At 42.8% G+C, this 23,720-nt stretch overlaps 1 pseudogene; it reads right to left on the reverse strand.

The window, feature by feature from the left end:
* The window catches only part of LOC147915662 (tripartite motif-containing protein 26-like), a 48,043-nt pseudogene extending 43,315 nt beyond the window's left edge, over positions 1-4,728 (reverse strand).
* Positions 4,729-23,720: the final 18,992 nt, after the last annotated feature.

The raw sequence follows: 23,720 nt of genomic DNA on the forward strand, positions 1-23,720 counted from the left end.
ACTGAACAATATTCTTTTACATTGCTATCGACCTAGAATCATTTGTGTCTATATCACTTTTCCATAAATTAACATCTACCCTTAAAGAGTACTCTAAGTACCCTAAACTAGTTAAGTCAAAGCAAAGTTACCCTAGAGAATTTGATAATTCTTTTGTGGACCTGTTGGAAAATGCTCCAGTGTCAGACAAAAGGGACATACAGTCATCATTTTACCTATTTCCAAGTTTGGAATTTTTTTTTCTTAATGGTGTGGACCTTGTTTGCATCTTGATTCTGTTGCTGCACAAAGGGCATGATCTGCTCGCTGCGAGACAAAAGCCAATCATCAAGAGGCAAGATGGTGGCAGAGAAAGGGCAGTTTATTCTAGCTTGCTAGCAAGGGGAAGATGGCTGACTAATGTCCGAAAGCACCATCTTACAGAACAAAGACTACAGGCCAGTTATATAGGCGGCTGGTCTCCGGATGGGGGAGGCATCTTGTCTCAAGATGGGGGCATCCATCTGATCTCCAGATGGAGGCAGACATCTTGTCTTAGTTCCTGATAGTCTTTTGTTTTACTGGATATGCATCAGAGACTGGAGCAACGTTCTATACCCTGATCTTTCAGTTATCATTGATGTTGGCTATCAGCATAGACTCTCTGCCCCGGGGGTCATCACATTCCTAAGAAATTCAAAAGAACAAAGTTATCAACTCATAGCAGCTGGGAGGGACCATAAAACCCATAGAGCATGTCAGTTAGTCAGAGGTCATTCTAAGTTACAATATGGTTTCTTTTCTATAATATGTCTTCCCTTATGTCAACCTTGTGTCGAGCTGGTATCAGTTCAAAAAACTCAACTGTAAAAAGACATCTTTGAGAAGACCAGGGGATTTGAACATGGTCTGGGTACTAAATGATATGAAAATATTGAATAATTATATGAATTATTTGCTTGGTGCGATAATTACATTTTGCTTGTGTAAGCAAAGTCCCTATCTGTTAGAAAACCATATGGAAGTACTTACAGGTAAAGTAAAATATGTCTGTGATTTGCTTTAAAATACTCCAGTTAAAAAAAAAAGTGGAGTGGGCCGGTCCCGTGGCTTAGCGGTTAAGGGCACGTGCTCCGCTACTGGCGGCCCCGGTTCAGATCCCGGGCGCGCACTGACGCACCGCATCTCCGGCCGTGCTTAGGCCACGACCCATATACAGCAACCAGAAGGATGTGCAACTATGATATACAACTACCTACTGGGGCTTTGGGGAGAAAAAGGGAAAAAAAGGAGGAGGATTGGCAACAGATGTTAGCTCAGAGCTGGTCTTCCTCAGCAAAAGGAGGAGGATTAGCATGGATGTTAGCTCAGGGCTGATCTTCCTCACACACACACACAAAAAAAGTGGAGGGAAGGAATAGATGAAACATTACATGTTGATAATCATTGAAACTAAGTGGTTCATGATATTTTCTCTACTTTTGTGTGGATTTGAAAAATTTCATAATAATTTTTAAAAATATGTCATGATAGTCTAAGTGTGCATAAGCGAAGCCATCTTGTTACACTAAATGGCCCCAGCCCCTCCTCTGCGTGACTACTCGCTGCTCTGCACATACTCCAAAAAATTACCATGCTCTCCTGATTTATGGCCTCCACTTATGTATGTACTCCCCAATAGCTTGATAAATTAAAAACCTTGTTCTATGAGTTTCTCTGCAGGAACAGGCTGACCACAGGTGGGAAACACACCTACGAGGTATCCATCACAGCTGACAGAAGAATGGAACAATGTAATGCCTGGAATCCATCATGCCTGGAGACCAACATCCCTAGAACCTCTCCTCACTGCCCATTTTCCCTATATAACTGCCTCAAGATTCTGTAATCTTTGAAGATGGTTTTTTTGAGATATTAGTCTACCATCTTCCCGGTTATGCTGGGTAATCGAATTAAACTTCATTTCTCGATCCCTAACTCATGATTAAATGGTTCTGACTGCAGCGAGCCCATTGCTCGGTAACAATAGTATTCCATTCTCACATTCTGGGGTAATTGCACCATCACCACATAAGGCTTACAATTCTTAATTTTAAAGCTAAAAGTTGAATTTCTCATTGTTTACTATACAATATATTTTTACTAACTTTTGAACTAAAAGACATTTATATAAAAGTCCCTAAATTTGGAATATAAAGTATTTCAAAGGACAACCCATGTCATATAAGAGACTGGCTCAGCCTACGCCTTCTTTCTGTTCAAAACCCAGCAGTTAATCCTGTTAGCATTCAAAATGCCCTTTTTTCCTTTTAAAAGGGATAAAGACTGTTATTTTTTAGCCTGCAGCAAAGTCTTAGCACAAAAGCAGTTAGTTCTTAGTAGCACACAATTATTTTTTTATTAGTTAAAATAAATAAATAAATATTAAAATAAATAAAATAAAATAAATTTGCTAGAAAACAAACACAGGCTTAGGGCCGGCCCCGTGGCTTAGCGGTTAAGTGCACGTGCTCTGCTACTGGCGGCCCAGGTTCGGATCCCGGGTGCGCACCGTAGCACCGCTTCTCTGGCCATGCTGAGGCTGCGTCCCACATACAGCAACTAGAAGGATGTGCAACTATGACATACAACTATCTACTGGGGCTTTGGGGAGAAAAAGGGAAAAAAAGGAGGAGGATTGGCAATAGATGTTAGCTCAGAGCTGGTCTTCCTCACACACAAAAAAAGAACCTCTCCATTAAAAAAAAAAAAAATACAGGCTTAAAACTCAGTTTAATTCATGTAACTTTTAGCTTTTCCTTTAGAGACAGTCATTCATTCTGGCCCTGATTCCAAGGCATCCTTCACATGAAAGATTCAAACAAATTCTTTGCATCTTTACCAATGGGAGCTTCATATTTTTAACTATTTTTGTTTGGAGGCCTCTTTCCAAGCTCTCTAACATTCTTGTGACCTTGAGATTTCTGAATGCCATATTTTAACTCAATAAACTTACACTATGCAAAGTCATTTGGAGAGGGCAGCCCTATTTGTTCCTTAGGTTAAACTAGAGCTGCTCCAGAAACATACCCACTAAATCTGCTTGATTTATAATTCTCATTTCAAACAGAAGTAATTCTATCACACCCTTTGGTCTAGTCAATACTTATTCACTGTTTCAAAGGCTTTACATGTATTAGCTCATTTAATCCTCACAACAATGTATGAAGTAGATATAATTACCATGTCCATTTTGTGGAGAAAGGACCTGTGGCACACAGGCTGAGCAACCCCCCAAAGTCACACAGAATGCGGCAGAAAGGAGGATTCCAGGTCATGTAAAGCCGAGCAGAGACATTACTCCAAAGCCAAACTCCCAACCAGCCCCGTATACTGGTCTGGTCACCATCTGGTATGAACACTGTGCTAGAGAGCTGGAGGAAGGAATTTTGACTCTGCTCTCAGAACCTTGGGGGCCAGTGAGTCTGAGCACCAGGCAGGTACCACTGTGTGCTGCTACAACACTGCTCTGAGCACACAGTAAGCCTTGGAGCCATCATTTCCATTACCCTTACTGGGACTTGAGAAGCTGCATCAACCGAGGTGTAGTGGGGTGTAAGACAGGAGTGTAGGACATACTGCAGCCAAGCAGGGCCATAAGGCTTCAGAAAACTTCCAGAAATGCCCAAGCAGAGCTCAATCATTCAACATTACATTTATTGAGTGACAGCCATGTGCATGGAAGACAGGTGTGTTGCCAATCTCATGGGGCTTACATTGGTGGTGGTGGTGGTGAAAAATAAATATATTGACAAAGCAATGAACAAGATGCTTTCAAATGATGACAAACACATGAAGAAAGTGAGACAGAATGCTGCATTATAGGGAACTGATTTAGGCTGGGTGGTGGAGGAAGGCCTTTCTGAGATGCCAATTGAGAGCAGAGACACGACGGATAGGAAGGTGGCAGCGATGCAAAGGGCTAGGGCAGAGGGGACAAAGCACAGGGACTGAGGGAGAAGTGGCAAGAGGGAGGTCAGAGAGACAAGGAGGGCAGTCATGTCGGCCCCCCAGGCCCTGCAGAAGCCTTCTCTAACCGGGCTGGGAAGATATCGGAGAATTTTAAGCCAGGGAAAGGGACCTCTAAGGTTGGAGGACGCCTGTGGGTGGGGCAAGTACTTCCTAGGGACAGGGAGAGAACGAAATCATTTGAGGAGCATTTAAACACGCTTTCTTCCACATCAACTAAAAGAGCACGTGGCTGGAGGGTCTGGGATGTGCTGAGACCACACCCAGAGCCCAGGCCCACAGAGTCGTGGCCAACAGGTGAGGCCCACACCCCTCCCGCCCAGAGGAGAGGGGCTTCGAGAGTCACACCGGAGGACAAAGGGAGAAAAGCCGGCGGGGCGTGGGGTAGAGGACAGGGATGTAAAATATGGGCGTGGATTTCTTCTGAATACCCCACCCCCTCTATCTTAAACCCCGAGTATTAGCCTCAAGTTTCTCCACCCCCTGCGGGGGAGGGCTGGAGGCCGGGCACGTTTTAGGGTTTAAGACCCCGAGCTCACCCTGTCATGAATACCCCTCAACACCTGTAACCTACTCCCTTACCCCCGCCAGGCGGGCGACCTGTGTCCCCACCTTGATCTGTCCGCCTTTAGGGGCAGGGAACAGGCTGACCAGGAGAACTTTTGCCGCCCTTCCCAGCCCCGCGCAGGGGCTGAAGGCGGCGGCAGGCCCGCTGGCTCCGGGAGACTGGGGGACTTTCATGCGATGGTTCCTGGGACTCAGCAACGGCTGCACACGGGGGCCCGCGACCGAACCACGTGGGGCGGCCGCAGGCAGAGCAGGAAGCGGGCGCAGGTGGGCAACTGGGGCCGCTTCGGCGCCGTCAGCTACCGGGGCCACGGGCGGCGGGGACGCGCGGGAGCCTCCAGGACACCTCCCCACCGAGGACCCTGGGAACCGAGTCTCGGCCCGCTTTGCGGGCTCTGTGGTTTCTGAATCCAGCCCCGAGGAGGGAAACAAGCCCAGTGAACCGGGCCCAGGCCCCTTAGCTCTTGGAACCTCAATTTTCCCTTCTGTCGAATGGGGACAATAATGCCTGCCTGCTTTAAGGGTATTTTATGTAAAGCGCCTTACTCATCGTAGGTGCTTCGGCAATGGTGGTTAATTTTGCAAACAGCCCCCTGAGAATATTTGCTTGCTAAGATCCTGCCTGGTCCAGGAAACAAATCTGGGCCACGTTGGGGGCAGGGAGTCCTGTTTAATGTTGAGCATCTGGCGAGCGCCACTTGCGTCGCCCTCCGACGCTGATCCAACCGGAGACGGGAATCGGGAGGAGGGGAGGGGATACTGGCATCCCAGAGTCCTACAATGGGGTGTCATTAGGTCTCAGAACTAGACTCCCTCCCACCTTGTAATCCAGGAGCTCGCACTACGCGACGAACTCTGGCCGCCGCTCCCGCGCCGCCTCGGCTCCGTCTGATTTCGGTTTCCTTTTCTCGACCCCTGCCGCCCCCACCCCCCGCCGCGGCCCAGGGATTGGCCCGGTGATCGGTGACGTGAAGGAGACTAAGGTTCCCATTGGGGGGCGGAGTTCAGCAGGGGCCAATCCGGGCGCTGGATCGGGGGGATCTCGATGGGGGCTCGGAAGCGCCGGGAGATTAGCGGCGGGGACGCGCTGTCGCGCTGGGTTCTCGCGGGGTATCGCGACCCGGAACTGACCGCCGCGGGAGAGAAGCGACCCCAGCCCCGGATTCGCGGTCCGGAGCTCGCGGCCGGTGAGTAGGGGGCGTCCATGAGAAATGCAGCAAAGCAGCGGCCACACGCGCCCCGGGGTCCGCGCGACCAAACGCGGCCGCCGGGTCGAGAGCAGGACGGGGCCGGGCCGCCGGGCGGGCTCGGGAGGAGGGTGAAGTTCGCTGTGTCCTCCCTCCAGGCCTGATCCCCCTGCTTGCTTGACCCTCCATTGGCCCCTTCCTCGTGGGTCTTCCTCGCCTTCCCGTGTCCAGCTCAGGCACCGATCCATTCTTGTCTCCAGAGCCAGAAGTAAGCTAGGCCCGGAGGACGGTCTGGTTGCTTAGCCGAGTGGACGGCCAATCCGGCTCCATGACCAGAGTCATGTTTTCTTTCATTTCCTTTTTTTTTTTTGGGTCAGAATAAACCGGTTTAGCCACATATACTTGGAGCTGTGCATTCACTCTGTTCTCCAGCCTGTTAGCACATTAGCATTTTCCCTGCTGATTTTCTCTCTATTTGGCCCTAGAAAAGAGTGTGTAAATTTATCTTTATGGAGCAAATGGGAGGCAAACACTTCCAAATTCCCAGTGCATTTCAGATTTTGACGCCACGACGATATGTGTGCACTTCAAAAGATGGGAGAATGACATTTGTTCATGCATACAGCAAATATCAGTGTCAGGGACCATGGTGAGCCTCCTGTTTAACTGTTAGTTAAGTCATAATCCATAGAATGTTTTCCCACCAGTTTAAAAGAATCAACTTTTTAAAAAAATGGGCTTTTTTTTAATGTTCCCAAATTGCAATTTCTTTTTGTGTGTGAGGAAGATTGTACCTGAGCTAACATCTGTGCCAGTCTTCCTCTATTTTGTATGTGGGATGCTGTCACAGCATGGTTTGATGAGCGGTGTGTATGTCCTCGCCTGGGATCCAAACCCGCGAACCCTGGGTCACCAAAGCAGAGTGTGTGAACTTAACCACTATGCCACTGGGCTGGCCCTGTGCCTTTGTTTTCAATTAATATATTCTGAGATTATTCCATTTTCTAAGTACAAATCTGGTTCAGTTTAAGATATTCATAATGATAATTCTGGTGCTATGAATTTAAAAATTTTACAGAGTGTAGCAAAAATCATCCTTATTCCATAGTAATAGAATTTTATTTGGGCACAGGGCCACACAGATTAAAAACTACATTCACTCTCCAGCCTCCCTTGAGACTAGCTATGTCCATGTGACTAAGTTCTGGCCAATATGATGAAGCAGATGTGAAGTTGTAGGTTTTGCCCTTGAAGGGCTTCGCTTCTCCTCCTTCCTTGCTTTCCCTGTCCTGCTCGTGGCCCATGGACATGGTCTCAGGTACTTTGATTCATGCAAATAAAGGCAACATCCCAGGGACAGCAGAGAAGGAAGGTGATAGGAACCTGGATGCCTGGAGAACCTCGTGGTGCAGAGTCACCCTAGCAGCCCTGGACCACCTGCCTCACTGTCCTGTGAGACATGTACAAGCTTCTGTCCTGTTTAGAGCACTGTTGTTGGAGTATCTGATGAACACACCTGAATTAATATCCTAACTAATACACAGACAGAGAATAGGACTTCCCAGGAGTGGGTGGCCATGGTGATCTGTTCTGGAGATGAGCAAAGACATATTTACAGTGTTCACCACTGTGGGCTCCCTGGGACATTATTCTAAGTTGGAGTAAGGGAGAGCTTGGCTACATGGGGCAGCACAGAGATTGGAGACTGTTACCTTCCTCATCTTTCTAGCCATGAGGCTTCCCTGGGGGAGTGTTTGGGCTCATCAGGTGTTAGATCTGGGAGTCTTTGTTTCTTCACTTCCTGTCTTCTTTGCAAACCAAATCCCCTCTTCATCTTAGCCAGGATCAGAAACATTGCTGGTGACCTCTTCCTCATCACCTGTCTGATGGCAGGGACTGTGGAGGTTGACATCTAGAGGAGCAACCTCTCTGGTAGACAAGGAATGCAGAGTCATTTGCCCTTGGGTTCCATGAGGAGTCTGCGCTTCTCCAGCCTGGTTTGAACAGCTGACTGCCTGGCACCTGGCGCTTGGAAAGTCTTCAAAATATGTCAGCGCTTTCATCACTTCTAAGCTGCACTTAGTTTTTTAATAGCTTTTGAAGGAAAAAATTAAATGTATGCAATATTTTTGGCTGATTGGCATACCGTACATTTAGCCATTCAATTATATAATGTTTTCCCATCAATATCCAAATTTTAAGATTTCATAATTTTGAGAAATCTAAAGAGTCTAATACATTTTCTGGATTGTTTTTGGCCACAGGTTAGTTTGCATAGTTTCACCAAGACACGCCTTTCTCTAAAGCTTTTCTTGTATGAAATTGCCAGGATGTATTATCCTTTATGAAGACACCTGTATTCCCATAGGCATGCTGAGCATTTCATCAAGCTCTTAGAGTATGGGAGGCGGATGGGTTCTTTTAGAACTGGTTTAGCACCCCATGGCCTTCAGCCTCACCTGCTGGGATTCAGGGTTCCTGGGTTTTCTCCTGAGTCTGGTCTTCTTTGGGACTGATGGGAAATTTCAGGCTCTGGGATTTCAGAGGAAAGAAGTCAGAGAAACTCCTACTCTGGAATCACAACCAGTTTTAGAATTGAGACTCAGACCAAGGAAGATAAAGAAGCTAAATTTAAGGCCAAATTCGAAGGACATAAAGAAGGCAAGATTTTCAAGTGTTAGTTCTGAGACAGGCGAATTGCATAATGTAATTCTAGAATTTCATTGTTGTCATCATTCCTGAGCTTAAACTGCCAGTTCTCCAAATTATAATGTCATCTCTCTCCCCTCCATTCCAAGCACCACCTCCTCTAGGGCACCTCTGCATGTCATTGTAAAGCATCTCCCTAGTTGTCTACTTCTATGCACATTTGCACCTGGAGACCCCTCTGCATGGCACCTGTGCTCACACTGTTCTGTAACCAGCTTCTTCCCCAGAGGACTCTGGGCTCCCTCCCTGTATCTCCAGTGCCCAGCACAAATGAGGCTTTTTTTTTTTTTTTTTTAATTTTTATTTATTTATTTTTTTCCCCCAAAGCCCCAGTAGATAGTTGTATGTCATAGCTGTACATCCTTCTAGTTGCTGTATGTGGGATGCGGCCTCAGCATGGCCGGAGAAGCGGTGTGTCGGTGCGCGCCTGGGATCCGAACCCAGGCCACCAGCAGCGGAGCGCGCGCACTTAACCGCTAAGCCACGGGGCCGGCCCATAAATGAGGCTTATTGTGCACTTTATTTTCATTTTCATCATGTATCATTTAAAAATAGTTCTACAAAGCTTATAATGAAAACTTGAAGCGTTCAGGGACAGGAATAGGTCCCTGCCTCAACCCTCCTTACTGGGATTTCTATTCCTTAGGTGTGTCGGGAGAGGGAGAGAATCTCCCTCTGCCCTTTTCCTTAAGGTTCTTATGGCTGGCCAAATAATTAACAAGACAGGTTAGCAGGAGGAAATAATACCAAGTTTAATAACATGTATACATGGGAGAAACTCAGAAATGAGCAACTCGTCCCTCTGTCTAAGCTGCTTGCTTAAGTATTGCAGCTAAAGGTGAGGAGCGTGTTGGAGGTGGGTAGTGGTCTGGGACTTCAGAGGGCAGGAAGACAGTTCTTTTCAGGGTCATCTATAGATGATGTGGTCAGGGAGAGACAGAGTTTTTGATAAAAGGGGCTTGGTGCCTTTCCTATTGTAACCTCTATCCTACATTATCTTTACAGCCATCATGATAATAACTCCTTCCTGAAGCAGATCTTTTGTTTTAAATTCTTTAGGCAGTTTGGGAGGGGAAACTCAAATATTCTTCCTGAGTTCTCTGAGTCCTTATTGTCTTCAGCTCGAAATAATCTGCATACCAGAGTGGTGCCTCCTGGGGTAGCTTGCCCTGAGCACCATCAGGTGCAACCACTTTTGATTTCTCAGAACATTACACAGAATTGCCATATGATCCAGCGTTTCCACTTCTGTGCAGAAACCCTAAAGAAGTGAAAACAGGGACCAGATATTTGTAGACCTACATTCATAGCAGAATTATTCACAATTACCAAAGAGTAGAAACAACCTAAATGTCCATCAACAGATGAATGGATAAACAAAAGGTGTTTTACATACAATGGAATGTTTTTCAACCTTAAAAAGAAGGAAACTATGATATATGCTACATCATGGATGAACCTTGAAGACATTATGCTAAGTGAAATAGGCCAGACACAAAAGGACAAATATTGTATGATTCCACTTATACGATGTAACTAGAGTAGTCAAATTCATAGAGACAGAAAGTAGAATGGTGGTTACCAGAAGCTGGTGGGAGGGAGGAATGAGGTGTCATTGTTTAACGGGTACAGAGTTTCAGTTTGGGAAGATGAAAAAATTCTGGAGATGGAGGATGGTGATGATTGCTCAATGTGAATGTATTTACTGTCGCAGAACTGTACACTTAAAAAATGGTTAAAATGGTATATTTTATGTTATGTATGTTTTACCAAAATAAAAAAAGCAGCCACTTTTGATGCTTTAAACAGTTTCTTCTTGTACTTATCTCTATATATCTTTTTCAAACTTTTTGTTATGGAAATTTTCAAATACACAAAAGTAGAGAGAATTGTATAATGACTCCACATTACCCATCATCACCTTCAATAATTATCAACATTCCCCCTATCATGTTTCATCTATTTCTTCCAGTTTTTTCCCCCAGGAGTATTTATTTTAAATAGATTTTATTTTTAGGATAGTTTTAGATTTACAGAAAAATTGAGAAGATAGTACAGAGAGTTCCCATATACCCCACACCCAGTTTCCAGTATTATCAACATCTAACATTAGTATGGTTCATTTGTTACAATTAACAAACCAATATTGCTGCATTATAATTAACTACAGTCCGTAAATTATTCATATTTCCTTAGTTTTTACCTAATATTCTTTTCTGTTCCAGGATCCCATCCAGGACACCATATTACATCTAGTTGTCATGTCTCCTCAGGGTCCTCTTGGCTGTGACAATTTGAGACTTTCCTTGATTCTGATGACCTTGACAGTATTGAGGAGTACAGGTTAGGTATTTTGTGGAATGTGCCTCCACTGGAATTTGGTGATTTTTTTTTTTTTCATAATAAGACTGGGGTTATGGGTTTGGGGGATGAAAACCACAGAGGTGAAGTACCACTTTCACTACATCATATCAAGGGTGTATACTGTCAACATGATTTATCACTATTGATGTTGCCCCTGATCACCTGACTGAGGTCGTGTCATCAGGTTTCTCCATTGCAAAATTATTCTCCCTCCCTTTCCATAATGTATCTTTGGAAGGAAGTCACTATGCACAGCCTACAGTTACGGAGCGGGGAGTTATGCTCTCTCTCCTTGAGTACTCTCTCTCTTCTCCTCTCTACAGAGTAGAAATATAAATTATTTAGAATTTTTCTGCATAGAAGATTTTGTCTCCTCTCTTCTATTTTATATATATGTATATATGCAATCAATCATTTATTTATGTCAGTGTGGATTCATTCCTGGATTACTTTAGAAGCAAATCCTTCACATATAATTTGGAAGTTAAATAGGTTAGTGTACACTTGTCACAGATAAGGGTTATTTTTTTTAACATAACAATTATGCTATTTTTTTTTTTTTTTTGTGAGGAAGATCAGCCCTGTGCGAACATCTGCCAATCCTCCTCTTTTTTTTGCTGAGGAAGACTGGCCCTGGGCTAACACCCGTGCCCATCTTCCTCCACTTTATATGGGACGCCGCCACAGCATGACTTGCCAAGCGGTGCGTCGGTGTGCGCCTGGGATCCGAACCAGTGAACCCTGGGCCGCTGCAGTGGAGCGCGCACACTTAACCACTTGCACCACCGGGCTGGCCCCTATGCTATTATTATACCTAACAAGATGAACAGTAATTCCCTAATTTCACTCAATACTCAGTGCATATTCATATGTCCCTTGTGATCTTCAAGGTGTCTTTTTCAGCTGGTCTGTCTGGAACAGGATCCAGATAAGGTCCACACTTGGCAATTGATTGTTATGTCTCTTTAGTCTCTGCTCTTCTATAATATGCCAGCCCCGCCTACCCCTTTCTTTTAGCCTTTGATTTCTTAGAGAAACTAGGTCATTTGTCCTGTAGAATGTTCTGTATTCTGAATTTGGTGAATGGCTTTCTCATGGTATTAAATTGTTTCTCTCTCTTTTGTGTTTCCTGTGATCTCAAAAGATATTTTCTGATACACATTTGCAATGTTATCCTGCCAGTCCCCGCAACTCTTCACTTTACCAAGTTTCCATTCAAGGACCAATAAGGACATGGTCATTGGACATTCTGAGACCTCTATAGGAGGGTGCAAATGCTATCATTTAATATATTCTGCCTTGAGCTTGCTCCCTACTCGGCATGGTGAATATAGAAGAGCTGCAGAATTGGCCACACCCCATTCCTGGACCAGCCCTCCTTTAAAACCTTGAGGACACTCATTTCCCTCTTTTATCTAAAGGGCAGATCCTGGTTCCTTGTTACCTTTGATGGTGATGCTGGACCTCAGTTGCTCTCTTAAGGCAGTGAGCTCCACACTGCTGCCACCACTGTTGGAGCAGGTGCAGGGATGATGGAGAGAGGAAGGAGGAAAAAGCTGAGGACTCTGTTATTGAGGCCTTCTGAACTTGGATGAGGCGGCTTCCTCCAGCTGTAGCCGTTCTTCTGCTCTTATACTCTTCTGAGTCTGGTCCTCCCAAAACCGAAGAAAAAAGTCCTTTCTCTTTAAAAACAATCATATTTCCTACTGGCAGCTGCAGTACCCACTGTCTTGCAGTTAAATTTTCCGGCTCACAAATGTAAAACAGTCTGATGCTGCCCACTTTTCAGCCCTTAGGCTGTAATGCTGTTCACTGCCCCTTTGTTACATCAGGATAGGGATTAATCCATGGTCTAGCTGGAATCAGAACAATCCTGGAGAAGCCCTTCAATATATAACTGAAATGTGATTCAAAAGAACACAGGCACACACACCACAGTGCCACATGGTGCATGTGTAAAACATATCAGGAAATATTAATAAACAGAGAAGGATCAAAACACACTGATCCCCATATTCTCATTGTCCCATGGAGGAGTGTGCTTAGTCTGGCACAGTGGACTGTATTCCCATGGCCAGCGTTCCAGGAGTGAGGACATCCCCAAATGCTCTGTGTATTTACTGGGACAGCAAGACAGAGACATCAGGGCTACTATGATACAACAGCAGGTCCCTGATCAAGGATCCGAGCTTGTTAGAAAGTGGCAGTCCCTGGATCTCAGTGGCTGCGTTGGCCCATTTTTCTGAAGAGCAGATTCAGACCTGCTGACCCAGCTCCCTACTCTGCTAACAACAGTGGGAGGGAGGGACCCTCCAGGGCATCTAGATCTGGGTCTCCTCAGCACATTTTCCAGGCTCTGGCTGTAACTGCTCACCAGGCTCTCCAGCCCCTGCAAAGACCCTCTCAAGCACTTCCAAGAATAAGAAGGGGTTATTTCCAATGTTACCTCCACATTTTATATTTTCTTCTTGCAGATATGGCTACAACTTATTGATATTCTTCTGGGCACTATACCTTCTGAACTTTGCTACACTAAACCAGTAAAACAGTTTATTCAGTCCATTCTCAAAACACATGAAAATGTTGTATATATATTTTTCTGTTTTCGGCCTCCAACTCTGCTGTGTTTGTCCCCTTTTCCCTACTTATAGTGGGTCCCTGAACAAATTTCTGGGCGTATCTATGATTTTATGGGTAGTTTATGTTAGTAGAATAGTCTCATTACAGTATTTTAAAAATCAATCCTGTTAAAACTTGAATCTCAAATTTAATATAACAATGCAAAGCTTGGCTTTTCTCCTCTCCCAGGTGTGTTAGTGTTTTGACCCTGGCTGTTGGTGAAAGAATATATCTCTCTCTCACATATTTAACATAGATATGTAACATATTTCTTATAACAAATACATTCCAAAATTTCACTGGCTCAACACAATAGGAGGTTATTTTTTCTAATAAGCTGCCCAGTGTGGTTCTAATGGAGCAGTGTGTTGGGGAGGTTGGGAGGCAGCACATCTGCTCCACACAATCATTCAGGGATTCAGGCTGACAGAGTTTGTACCATGTTCATTACATGGCTCCTAAGGTGGCTGAGGTCATTTTCTTCCAGAAAGAAGGAAGAGTAAAGCACACAGAAAAGCATGTGTATGGATCTTGTCTTATTGATTTAGAAATCCTCTTTATAGATACTATGGATAATAATACCTTTCCATTTGTTGTTTTTTTTTTTCATTTATTTATTTATTTATTTATTTTTCCCCCAAAGCCCCAGTAGATAGTTGTATGTCATAGCTGCACATCCTTCTAGTTGCTGTATGTGGGACACGGCCTCAGCATGGCTGGAGAAGCGGTGCGTCGGTGTGCGCCCAGGATCCCAACCCGAGCCGCCAGCAGCGGAGCATGCGTACTTAACCGCTAAGCCACGGGCCCGGCCCTGTTGTTGTTTTTACTGTACCAAAATTTCGAATATAAATTGTCAGATCAATCCATCTTTTACTTTGTTGCTTCTGGATTTGCATTATGTTTAGAAAGGCCTTTGCTATCATAAGGTTATAAAATATTTACTTCTAACTTTCTAGGTGGAGGGGAAGGGGAGAAGAGGACAGACATTGAAGAGAGGAGAAATGTGAGAGGGAGGAAGGAGGCAAGGAGAGATGGGGAGAGGAGAAGAGAAGCAGTATGATTCAGAGTTCTAGCATTCAGAGCTCTTGTTTTATAATTTAGAAGAGTCTCCACAATTTATAGGCCAGGGCTTACTGTGCTCTGTATAGCCCTTGAGAAGCCTGGTTCTTCAAAATTGGCTGAGTGGTCACCAGCAGCTTCCATGAGCTGAAGGCCATTCTCTGGAGAAGAGGGCAGCTGTGAGTCTTAAGCAACATCACTCACTGCACCTGAGAACAGGTGTTTGGGCCTGCGAAAGGGAATCTGGGTGGGGCACCAAAAGCACCTGTTGCAGTCCATCCCTTGCACCTCTCAGTTCCACTATCTTCTTACATTAAGTGCATTCCATCTTCTGGGTCACAATGTCTAGGGAAATTACAAGAAAACGATTAGGACCCGTAGTGGTATAAATGAAAGTCCTCCCTGCTGCAGTTGGTTCCAAGACCACAACTCACCTCCTCCTCTACCATCCATTCTAGATTCTCCTCAACCTCAGATAGCACGTCAGCTGGTCTAGGTTCGCCTGTTGATTTGACCTATTTCCTCATCCCTGAGGGGTCTGAGCCTTGGCTTCTAGACGTTTATTATTTGTGGTTGCAGTATCTGCTCATTTACAATTAAAAATGGACATCAGAATTCTAGGAGCTGCCCCATGGGAGGCATGGATCACATGGTGTGTTCCTCATGATGATCAGGATCAGTTATCCCTGTCCATATGGCAACTCCTTCCTTTGCCCACTGGTCTACTGGCATGAGGAGCCCAAATTGAACAGGTGACAGCTATAGCTCTTAAGTTTAATGAGACTCTTACTGTGATCCTTGGTTGAAGCACCCTCTTCTGGGAACCCAAACTTCTAATCCTGCAGAACCCATTGAGAGGGTGGGAAGCATAAATACCCCAATTGGGTTCTTGGGAGTGATGGTGAGTAGTCACTCCTTTTTCTACCCCTGGTTGTCAGAGACCTACTTATTCCATCTATTGGAGACACAGCACTATATAATAGCTGTCAGTTTAAACCTTGGCGGATGCTACATTCTAAAGGATAGCACCCATCCTTGCACAGTGTCATCTTCAAGGTGGTACCACAGCTGCGCCTTGAAGAGATCATTCCAGTTCTCTCAGCTGGCAGCTTCTGCATGATGCCGTATAGGGTAGGACCAGTGGATTTCATGGTCATGCCTTTGCTGTAAAATAGGTCTCTTAGTGTGGGGCACTGTTATGTAGGGTCCCATATTAGAAAATCTTACCCATGTGAGCCCTTGGATATGAGTTCTGAGTGAGACACTGGGGAGGAAGGGCAGACTCATACCTGGAATACAAGTCAACCCAGATCAAGATCAATCCTTGATTCTTCCAGGATGGAAGAGTAATAATGTAATCCAATTGCCACCAAGTGGCTGGTTGTTTTCCTCAAGGGATGGTACCACACTGGAGTTTATTTGTTGCTGGAAGATCAGACATTCAGTTGTGGCAGTAAATATATCAGCCTTGGTAAAAGGGAGTCCGTACTGTTAGACCCACGCCTCTCTGCAACCATTCATACTCCTTTCATGAGACTGTTGTGCGAGCACTGGGGTGGCTAAGGACAGAGGCTGGCTAATGTCTACTGGCTGAGTCATCCTGTACTCTTTAGTGTCTCTTGTATGGTGGGTAATTTCTGGTGGGCATTAACACTTGATAGAAAAGATCCTAACACTTTTTGTCTACTATATGCCTCTTCCCAGATATTCTTGGCGGTGATCTTCTAATCTTGTTCCTTCCAGGACCCTCCCAGTTAAGCCATTACTACTGCTTGTGAGTTGGTGCATATTTTTACCTGAGGCCACTTTTGTCTCTACACAAAGTGGATGAGTAGGAGCAGCACCTGAAGTTCTGTCCATTGGAAGGAAGTTCCCTCAACACTGTCTTTGGTCAGCCCTGAATGGTGCTGTAGTGTGGCAGCAGTCCTTTTTTGGCTCACACCAGCACACTGAACTGATACATTTGTGAACCAAGTTGAGGTATTTTTCTTCTCATGTCACCTGGTCATAGGAACTCCTCATTAGGTCATAGGTGAGAGCTGAGGAAAAGGCAAAGGTATGACATGAGGAAGGTGGTAGGTGACATGAGGGTTTGAGCCACTTGTTTATACAACTAACTTGAGTTAAAGAATAACTTTAGGCATCAATAGCCTTATACCATGTACCAGAAGCTGTGTAAATCTGCTCTATTAAACATTTCACATTCAGCACATCTGCTTCAATTAGGCTAATTGGGTTAAATTTCCAGTAGTCCACTATCATCTACCATAATCCATCCAATTTTTGCAAGAACCAGAGTGGTTAATGCAACGTTCATATGTTGGGGCCACCCTCTGCCCCTGCATCCTTTATATATTTGAGGGTGCTGTTAATCTCTTTCATTACACTCAAGATACAATATTGTTTTTATTTTCTATCCTGGCTGAGGTTGGAACGCTATTTCAGTGGGTTCTACTTGGCCTGTCTTACTACCAAGCATTTACTCCACAGGTCGAAGAACCAATGTGAGGGTTCTGGCAACTGCTAAACATGTCCATTCCAATTACATATTTGGAAACCAGGGAAATGACCACAAAGTAGATGTGTGGACACAGAGAATCCACTGAGATTTGGGTGGACCTGAGATGGGATGCAAATTATTTCCTAGTCCCCATATTCCTCTCCTGTAATGGGAGTCCATGATGGTTCTTTGGTTCCCCAAGAATTAGTATCAAATTGGACCCTGTATCTAACAGACTTAGCAAATATCTGGATATTCCCTTTCTTCAGTGTATGGATAAATGGCCACTGACTCCTTTAGTGAAGGACTTGAGGATTACTACTGTACACACTAGCCATGGTGTTGCAGGGTACTTCAACAGGGGACATGGCTTCTCCTTTAATTGATGGATTCTGGGTCTGAGAACTGGCTCAGATCTGGAAACTGGGCAAGGAATCATAACTTTCTATTGGGGCCATTAATCTCAGCCTTCAGTTTATTTGTTCTTCATCTATTGGTTAAAATATTAAGCGACACTCTTGTAGGCTGCTTCACTATCTTACCCCTAGGAATACAGTGGTCTATTAGTCATTTCTATAAATCTTTTGCAGTCAGGTTTTCCTGGCTTCCATTCTGACACTGCTGGCTATTTTGGCAATTTTCTCACTTTGCTTTTACCTTGCTGTCACTTGTCTTCTGCATTTCTGGGATCCTATTATCCCCATTGATGCTAGGGAGCCAAGTTCTGTAACATTATCTTCTAGAGCCAGCCCCAGCCTACCAAGGACAGACATAGTGAGGCTGATACTCCTCTCACCTGCTCATTCCTTAATCTCTGACAAGCAGAGTGTTCTTTGGACCCTTTCAAGGAAAATAGTCATCTAGTGAGTTTTCTGGTTTCATAGGGTAGCATGCCCACTTCTCTGAGCCTTTTTATCTCTTTCTCTACAGTCTGCCATGGAAGTTCTGGCATCTCTACTTCATTTAATGTGAACCATCACTTTTTGTTAGAATAGTTTTATTGAGATATAATTCACATAGCATAGTATTCAATCATTTACACTCAGTGGTTTTTAGTATATTCATAGAGTTGTGCAACCATCCCCATGTCAATTTTAGAACATTTTCATCACTCCAAAAACATTTTTTGAAAATTTTCGTCACCACATACCGATATATTTCTAAGTGGTCATCCCCATTTCCCTCCAGCATCCCCTCAGCCTTAGGCAACCATTAATCTACTATCTGTCTCTATAGATTTACTTATTATCAACCCTTGGTCATGGTGTATAATTCTCTTTATATGTTGCTGAATTCAGTTTGCTAGGATTTTGTTGAGGATTTTTGCATCTCTATTCAGAAGAGATATTGGTTGGTAGTTTTCTTGTGATATCTTTGATTTTGGTATCAGAATATTATCGGCCTCATAGAATGAGTTGGGTAGTCTTCCCTCTTCTTCCACTTTTTGGAAGAGTTTGTGAAGAATTGGTATTAATTCTTCTTTAAATATTTGGTAGAACTCACCAGTGAAGCCATTTGGACCTGGGATTTTCTTCGTGGGTAGTTTTTTATTACTGATTTAATGTCTTACTTTTTTTTTTATTATTGTGATGCTGTGATGAACATAGGGGTACATAAGCCTCTTTGGATTGTTGATTTCAGGTTCGTTGGGCAGATACCTAGTAGTGGGGTAGTTGGATCATAAGGTATTTCTATTTTTAATTTTTGAGGAATCTCCTTACTGTTTTCCATAGAGGCTGCACCAGTTTGCATTCCCACCAGCAGTGGGTTAGGGTTCCCATTTCTCCACAGCCTCTTCAGCATTTGTTGCTTTTTGTCTTGGTGATTATAGCCATTCTAATTGGTGTAAGATGATATCTTAGTGTTGTTTTGATTTGCATTTCCCTGATCATTAGTGATGTTGAGCATCTTTTCATGTGCCTATTGGCCATCTGTATATCTTCTTTGGAGACGTGTCTGTTCATTTCCTCTGCCCATTTTTTGATTGGGTTGTTTGTTTTTTTGTTATTCAGTTGTGTGAGTTCTTTGTATGTTATGGAGGTTAATCCCTTGTCAGATATATGGTTTGCCAATATTTTTTCCCAGCAGGTGGGTTCCCTATTCATTTTGATCCTGGTTTCATTTGCCTTGTAGAAGCTCTTTAATCTGATGAAGTCCCAGTTGTTTACTTTTTCTTTTGTTTCCCTTGTCTGAGTAGACATGGAATTCAAATGGCTGATGGCGAGTAGTGTACTACCTATATTTTCCTCCAGGAGTTTTATAGTTTCAGGTCTCACCTTCAGGTCTTTGATCCATTTTGAGTTAATTTTTGTGTATGGCGAAAGAAGATGGTCTACTTTCATTCTTTTGCACGTGGCTGTCCAGTTTTCCCAGCACCATTTATCGAAGAGACTTTCCTTTCTCCACTGTATGTCCTTAGCTCTTTTGTCAAAGATTAGCTGCCTGTAGATATGAGGTTTTATTTCTGGACTTTCAATTCTGTTCCATTGATCTGTGTGTCTGTTTTTGTACCAGGACCATGCTATTTTAATTACTATTGCTTTGTAGTATGTTTTGAAGTCAGGGATTGTGACGTCTCCAGCCTTGTTCTTCTTTTTCAGGATAGCTTTAGCTGTACAGGGTCTTTTGTTGCCCCATATGAGTGTTAGGATTCTTTGTTCTATTTCTGTGAAGAATGTCCTTGGGATTCTGATTGGGATTGCATTGAATCTGTAGATTGTTTAAGATAGTATGGACGTTTTAACTATGTTTATTCTTCCAATCCAAGTGCATGGAATATTTTTCCATTTCTTTGTGTCATCATTGATTTCACTCAATAGTGTCTTATAGTTTTCATTGTATAGGTCTTTCACTTCCTTGGTTAAATTTACTCCTAGATATTTTATTCTTTTTGTTGCAATTGTAAATGGGATTGTCTTCTTGAGTTCTCTTTCTGTTAGTTTGTTGTTGTTATATAGAAATGCAACTGATTTCTGTAAGTTGATTTTATACCCTGCCACTTGGCTGTAGTTGTTGATTATTTCTAAAAGTTTTCAAATGGATTCTTTAGGGTTTTCTATATATAACATCATGTCATCTGCAAACAGTGAGAGTTTCACTTCTTTGTTTCCTATTTGGATTTCTTTTATTCCTTTTTCTTGCCTAATTGCTCTGGCCAGAACCACCAGTGCTGTGTTGAATAGGAGTGGTGAGAGTGGCCACCCTTGTCTTGTTCCTGTTTTCAGAGGGATGGCTTTCACTTTTTCCCCACTGAGTATGATGTTGGCTGTGGGTTTGTCATATATGGCCTTTATTATGTTAGGGTACTTTCCTTCTATACCCGTTTTGTTGAGAGTTTTTATCATAAATGATGTTGGATCTTGTCAAAAGCCTTCTCTGCATCTATTGAGATAGATCATATGGTTTTTATTCCTTGTTTTGTTAATGTGGTGTATCAGATTGATTACTTTGCGGATGTTAAACCATCTCTGTGTGCCTGGTATAAATCCCACTTGATCATGCTGTATGATCTTTTCAATGTATTGCTGTATTCGGTTTGCCAATATTTTGTTGAGGATTTTTGCATCTGTGTTCATCAGGGATATTGGTCTGTAGTTTTCCTTCTTAGTATTGTCTTTGCCTGGCTTTGGTATCAGGGTGATGTTGGCCTCGTAGAATGTGTTGGGAAGTATTCCATCTTTCTCTATTTTTTGGAATAGTTTGAGAAGGATAGGTATTAAGTCTTCTTTGAATGTTTGGTAAAATTCTCCAGAGAAGCCATCTGGTCCTGGACTTTTCTTTTTTGGCAAGTTTTTGATTACTCTTTCAATCTCTTTACTTGTGATTGGTCTATTCAAGTTCTCTGTTTCTTCTTGATTCAGTTTTCGGAGGTTGTATGAGTCTAGGAATTTATCCATTCCTTCTAGATTGTCCAATTTGTTGGCATATAGTTTTTCATAGTATTCTCTTATAAACTTTTGTATTTCTTTGGTATCTGTTGTAATTTCTCCTTTTTCATTTCTAATTTTATTTATTTGAGCCTTCTCTCTTTTTCTCTTGGTGAGTCTGGCTAAGAGTTTGTCAATTTTGTTTTTGTTCTCAAAGAACCAGCTCTTTGTTTCATTGATCCTTTTTCTGTTTTTTTGATTTCCATTTCATTTATTTCTGCTCTGATTTTTATTATTTCCCTCCTTCTGCTGACTTTAGGCTTTGCTTTTCTTTTTCTAATTCTGTTAGGCGTAGTTTGAGGTTGCTTATTTGGGCTTTTTCTTGTTTGTTAAGGTGGGCCTGTATTGCTATGAGTTTCCCTCTCAGGACCGCTTTTGCTGCATCCCATATGAGTTGGTATGGTGTATTTTCATTTTCATTTGTCTCCAGATGTGCTTTGATTTCTCCTTTAATTTCATCAATTATCCATTCGTTGTTAAGTAGCATGTTGTTGAGTCTCCACAGCTTTGTCACTTTCCTGGTTTTTTCCTTGTAGTTGATTTCTCACTTCATGGCATTATGGTCTGAAAAGATGGTTGTTATGATTTCAATCTTCTTAAATTTATATGAGCATGCCTTGTTTCCCAACATATGGTCTATTCTTGAGAATGTTTCATGTGCGCTTGAGAAGAATGTGTAATCTGTGTTTGGGTGGAGTGCTCTGTATATGTCTATTAAGTCCATCTCGTCTAGTTTTCGTTGAGGTCCATTATTTCCTTATTTTTTTTATGTCTGGATGGTCTGTCCATTGCTGAGAGTGGGGTGTTAAGATCCCCTACTATTATTGTGTTGTTGTTAATATCTCCTTTTAGGTTTGTTAATAGTTGCTTTATGTACCTTGGTGCTACTGTATTGGGTGCATATCTATTTAAAAGTGATATGTCTTCTTGGTGGAGTGTCCCTTTTATCATTATATATTGCCCCTCTTTCTCTCATTACCTGTTTTATCTTGAAGTCAACTTTTTCTGATATAAGTATGGTGACACCTGCTTTCTTTTGTTTGCCATTAGCTTGGAGTATTGTCTTCCATCCTCTCACTCTGAGCCTGTGTTTGTCTTTAGAGCTGAGATGTATTTCCTGGAGGCAGCATATTGTTGGGTCTTGTTTTTTAATCCATCCCACTACTCTGTGTCTTTTGATTGGAGAGTTCAGTCCATTTACATTTAGGGTAATTATTGATATATGGGGGATTGTTGTTGTTATTTTATCGCTCTTTTTCCGGTTCTTTTGCATTTCTTTTGTTTCTCGTCCTGTGTGTTTTGGACTGCCAATTCAGTTTGGTAGTTCTATATGGGGGTTCTCTTAGTTTTCTCTTTCTTTATCATGTGTGATTCTGTTCTGATTATTTGGTTAGCGGTTACCATGAGGTTTGTATAAAAAATCTCGTGGATGTGATAGTCCATTTTTTGATGGCCTCTTATTCCCTTAGACTAAGATGATTTGATCCCTTACCTCTTCCCTTTCTAAGTTATTGTTGTTACATCTTATTCCTTCTTGTGTTGTGAGTTCGTGTTTAACAAGATGAGGTTATATTTATGCTTAGTGCTTACTTTCCCTTGATCTTTGATTTTATAATTAAGTGTTTCCTAATCTATTCTGATAGAGGACTGCAATTTTTGTGGTTTTGTGGACCTATTTTCCTCCTTGTTAAAAACTTTGAATCTCTTTTCTCTTTTTTTTCCTCAGGGATGAGGGCCTTCTTGAGCACTTCTTGTAGGGGTGTCTTGTAGCAATGAACTCCCTTAACTTTTGTTTATCTGGGATAATTATTATTTCTCCATCGTATCTGAAGGATATTTTTGCTGGATAGAGTATTCTTGGCTGAAAGTTTTTGTCCTTCAGAATTTTGAATATGTTGTTCCTCTGTCTCCTAGCCTGTAAAGTTTCTGTCGAGAAATTGGCTGAGAGCCTGATAGGCCAACCTTTGTGTGTTATTTTTTTTTTCTTTTGTCTAGCTGCCCTTTATATTTTTTCATTGTCGTTGACTTTTGCCAGCTTTACTACTATATGCCTTGGAGAGGGTCTTTTCATGTTGGTATATTTACGAGATCTATTTATTTCATTCACTAGTATTTCCAGCTCCTTCCCCAGGTTTGAGAAGTTCTCAGATATTATTTCTTTGAACAAGTTCTCTGCTCCTTTTTCCCTCTCTTCTCCCTCTGGAATACCTATAATCCTTATGTTGGATTTCCTAATTGAGTCGGATATTTCTTTGAGAGTTTCTTCATTTCTTTTTAGTCTTAGTTCTTTTTCCTCCTCCATCTGGAGCATTTCTGCATTGCTGTCCTCAATATTGCTAATTCTTTCCTCCATATGTCAGCTCTGATGCTTAAGGCTTCCAGATTTGTCTTTTTCTCCTCTATTGTGTTTTTCCTCTCTAAGATTTCTGATTGTTTTTTTTTTATAGTTTCAATCTCTTTTATGAAGAAACTCCTGATTTCATTGAGTTGTCTGCCTATGTTTTCTTGTATTTCATTAAGCTTTTTTATGATGGCTATTTTGAATTCTCTGTCATTAAGGTTGTACATTTCTGTGCTTTCCGTGTTGACTTCTGGGTGCCTGTCATTTTCCTTTTGGTCTGGAGATTTAATATATTTTTGCATGCTGCCTATTGGTGTTGGCTTACTTTTCCTCATAGTGAAAATATATGGTCACAGTTGCCTCTTGCTGCTGCTGGGTGGGGGTCAAAGTCTGTATATTCTGGCCCGCCTGAATCTGCGGGCACTCTCATCGGCCCCTAGCGGATCTGAAGCGTGGCTGAG

Source organism: Ceratotherium simum, chromosome 13, assembly GCF_057802395.1.
Source record: "Ceratotherium simum simum isolate JZ-2026a chromosome 13, ASM5780239v1, whole genome shotgun sequence".
Taxonomy (NCBI): domain Eukaryota; kingdom Metazoa; phylum Chordata; class Mammalia; order Perissodactyla; family Rhinocerotidae; genus Ceratotherium; species Ceratotherium simum.